Source organism: Myotis lucifugus, unplaced genomic scaffold (genome assembly GCF_000147115.1).
Source record: "Myotis lucifugus unplaced genomic scaffold, Myoluc2.0 scaffold_484, whole genome shotgun sequence".
NCBI lineage: Eukaryota > Metazoa > Chordata > Mammalia > Chiroptera > Vespertilionidae > Myotis > Myotis lucifugus.
In genome coordinates, this window is record NW_005871532.1 from 76,971 (window position 1) to 81,314 (window position 4,344).

At 53.2% G+C, this 4,344-nt stretch overlaps 1 pseudogene; it reads left to right on the plus strand.

Moving 5' to 3' along the window:
• The first annotated feature begins 710 nt into the window (after positions 1-710).
• LOC102441469 overlaps positions 711-4,344 on the plus strand; it is a 6,241-nt pseudogene continuing 2,607 nt past the window's right edge.

A 4,344-nucleotide genomic window follows, 5' to 3' on the forward strand; every position in this document is an offset into this window, starting at 1 on the left:
GCATTAGGTGAGTCAGCCTGGCCAAGAAGTGAGTCATCTTTTTTTGTTTGTTTTAGTATGTTATTATTGACTAGAGAGAGAGGGAGGGAGAGGGAGAGAGAGATAGAAACATGAGGGGATCATCGATTGGCTGCCTCCTGCGCATCCCACACTGGGGATGAAGCCCGCAACCCAGGCATGTGCTCTGATTGGGGATCAAACTGAGACCTCCTGGTTCCTAGGTCAATGCTCAACCACTGAGCCACGCTGGCTGGGCAGGAAGTGAGTATTTTCTGACGTATGTGTTGAAACAGCTGTAGCCGAAAAGGGCTACAAGGACGATGAAGGAGATAGCAAGACCAACCTCCAACTGGTTTATGGCTTAGAACCTGCAGAAGATCAGCTCGATCCAGTATGGCAACTACTTTCATCTGTGGGTGACTCCCGGCCTCATCATACACTCATCCTATACAATAAAAGCCTAATGTGCAAATGTCCCACGGGCGATGGTGCGACTGCGATCATGTCCTGACTTCCATTATAGCAACTATTTTGGTACCTCTCCCTCCTCTCTCTCTAAGTCAATAATAACAAATAAATAACATACTTGCGAAGTTTGACCTGCTCGCTGTGAACATGCACTGACCACCAGGAGGGCGGGGCGGGACATGGCAGGCATCGGGGACCGCAGAGCTGGCAGCGGACAGCAGTGGAGGCACTAACAGGCCCCGATGGGCCCCAACGAGCGCGGGGACTGCAGCGGGATAGTGGAGCAGGTGAGTGGGGCCATGCCAGGCCAAGGCGGGGTGCCAGGTGGGGCTGCAGGACTGCGAGGCTAGGGGCGTGAGCTGGGGCCCGATCTCCACAGGGCCACCCCAGGGACCCCACCCATCATGAATTCATGCACTGAGCCTCTAGTCTACACTAATAAAAGAGAAACATGCAAATTGGTGTCACTCTGCTACGCTCACCAGCCAATCGGATGAGTATGTAAATTAACCCAACAAAGATGGCGGTTAATTTGCATACATAGGCGCCCAGCAGCCTGGGTCCTGGGAACATCATCGGCACCCAGGTCACTCTGAGGTAGGCCCCGTGTGGGCCCTGAGCAGCGTAGGAAGGGCCTGAACCAGGGGGCTCCTGGTCAGGGGCGGAGCCGGCCATCGGAGCTTCGGGGGGGGGGGGGGGAGCCCTGCCCAAGCCTAACGCCTCAGCCAGAGGCATTAGGCCTGGGCGGGGGGCCGAGCCGGAGATCAGTGTGAACTACAGAGGAAACACCTGTATGCCACTGGTAATATTCTTAGTAACTTGGGTAATAAGAATCCAAAAAGCTGATCTAGGGCTTTTCACCACACTCCTGGTGAAAAAAACGATGGTCCGCTGCTGGAGGGCTAAGAAATATCATATCCTGCCCTAGCCAGTTTGGTTCAGTGGATAATGCCTCGGCCTGCGGACACAGGGTCTGGGTTCAATTCTGATCAAGGGCATGTTACTAGGTTGCAGGCTTCTCCCTGGCCGGGGCCCAGGTCAGGGCTCATGTAGGAGGCAACCAATCAAAGTGTTCCTCTCACTTTGATGTTTCTCTCTGTCTTTCCCTTTCTCTTCCAAGCTCTCTAAAAATCAGTGGAAACATATCCTCAGGTGAGGGTAAAAAAAATAATAATAAAGAAATGTCATATCCTATGAAAGCCACATCTTGAAAATGCCTAAAGAAAGTTGTCGTTTTTTCATGGTGAAGGGACTGGAGTCCGTGTTGATGAAAAAACCTTGGTGGCTGCGGTGACTGGCAGTGGCTGCAGTAGCAGGGTGATGGGGCTGGTGCCTTCCCCTGATCAGCCTGGTCACCTCCCATAAAGGGAGGCCAGACTTCGGCTTAGGCCTGCTTCCCAAGGGGAGCAGGGAGCAGGCCTAAGCCATCAGTAGGACATCCCCTGAGGGCTCCCAGTATGTGAGAGGGGGCAGGCTGGGCTGAGGGACCCCCCCACCCAGTGCACAAATTTCATGCACTGGGCCCCTAGTATATAATAATAAAAGGGTAATATGCTAATTAGACCAGACATCGTCCGGACATCCGTCCTGACCAAGCTGGGGTGGAGGGAAGCCAGCCTGGGTCCCAGGTGCCTGTGGGTGGCCGGAGGAGAGAAGCCTGGGTCCTGGGTGCCAGAGGGAAGCTGGTGCCAGCAGCCGGAGGAAGGAAGGCCTACTCTTACACGAATTTTCGTGCATTGGGCCCCTAGTTGTAATATATTAGCATACTAAGGACACACCCCATGCTGCCATAATCAGAAATGGAATTGCCATATAAGGACACAACATGGCCTCCAGGGCTCTTGAGAAGTCTCCACTCCTTCCAGTGGGAAGAATCCTGAGTGTTCCTCCCTTCCCTGGATGCCCTGCCTCTCCGTCAGATGAGCATCAGTAAAAGAAGAGAATCCCCAGAGCCCGTGGGAAGGGGCCACTCTGCCCCGTCTCACTAATAACCCTCCTGCACTGGCGGTGCTGCTCCCATCCGACTCCCTTCCTGTGTGAAGCTAAGAGCCCGCAGTGGCCGCAGATCAACTAGGATAGCAGGAGCGTGTGAGTACGATGCTAAAGTAGTTACACAGGAGGCATTAGACTCAACTGGCTCTACTGCACGGTGGCCACCTAAGCAAACCAAAACCTAAGCAAACCCAGTCACAAGCAGCCAAGCAGACTTCCTTTTCTTTGCTTTCACCTTTTTTTCTATAGAAGTGTCTCCCCTAGCTCCTGTCTGGGGAACACTCCCAATCAGTTTAGTGTTTCCCGATTCAAATCAAGTTTTGCTCAAATAGATTCTACATTTATAATATGCCCCAGTTTATCTTAAAAAAGAAAGAAAGAAAGGATGCTCCATGGGTTTATGGTGGTGAAACGGGGAAAACTTTCCACAGAAATGCCTTGGGAGTGTGTTAGGGGGTCAGGGGTGCGGAGCAGGCCCTGGAGGGGGAAGGCTGAATCGCTGTGCCCCAAGGAGCAGGGAGTCAGCTTACATGTCCCAGGAGAAGGAGATAAGGCTTCAAGGTAGAGGGTGGAGACGAGGTAGAGCGTGGGAGCAAGCAGGGAGGGCGGTGGCCCAGGAAGCAGGAAGGCAAAGGGCACGGTGTCGGGAGAGCAGAACCCTGAACAGAGCGCTGTTCAGCTCCTGCCAGAGCCTGGAGCAGGGTGGCCGACCCAGGCTGCGCAGCAAGGCAGCCTGCACCCGCTTCTGAAAGGGCAAGGGCTACGCCCTCCATCTTGCCCCAGATCCTCCATTTTTGGGCAGCAGCCATTAGCCATGTGCTCAGCAAGGAGCTTCTTCCCGGAAGCCCAAGCCTCTGCTAGCCACACCTAGGATTTCTTTAAACTAACCAATGATAATCAGCTTCTTCCCAGAAGCCCAAGCCTCTGCTAGCCACACCTAGGATTTCTTTAAACTAACCAATGATAATCAGCTTCTTCCCAGAAGCCCAAGCCTCTGCTAGCCACACCTAGGATTTCTTTAAACTAACCAATGATAATCAAGGGAAGTGCGCGCCATAGACACAACCACATCCTGTGTAACAAGACACCAACTTGTGCCTGGCCAATCGGCAGGGCCCACAGTCCTCTCTCCTCCCCTTACTCCAACCCCCCTATAAAATCCCTCTCCCCACAGAGCTCTCTCTCTCTCTCTGCCTCCTGCCGCTGCGTCGGCGAGTGTGGTGGACAGGGAGCTCGAGCTAGCTCGAATAAAGACTCTTTTGCTTTTGCATTGGACTCAGCTGGCTCCCTGGTGGTCTTTTGGGGATCCTGAAATCTGGGCATAACACTTCCTCCATCAGCACTTCCCGGGGCCACAGCCCGCTCCCGCGGCCACCTCCCCTGCTGCCTGCACAGCACCTGGAGGCACCTGGAGACTGGGCTGCGCTCTCAGCCGGCTCCCTCACGGTCTGCCATTTCTCAGTCCATCACACAAACTGTCCTTTGTGCCATCAGCTGGACTCACTCACACCTGTTCAGACGATCATTCCACCAGACTCACAACGACAAGTGCCTCTAATGAGGTCGTGATGAAGGAATAAATGTTCTCAGAGCACTTAAACAAATTATATCAGATCCTTCCCACCAAACAGGTTACTGAGCCAGCGATTAGGGTTTGGACCTACCAACAGACCTACTCAGAGGCAGGTCAGTTCGCATGGCGCTGGAAGCAGGGCGGCACGAGCCTTCCTGCAGCCTGAGCTGGCCCAGACGCCTTCTCCCTCTCAGTGGCTATGTACACAGTAACTTAAATACTAATTTGGCAGGGAGTTTTGTGTATAAATTTTCTTTGCATTCATGTGTAAATGAACCCCCACAAAGAGCAAATTTAGACTTTTTTTTTTA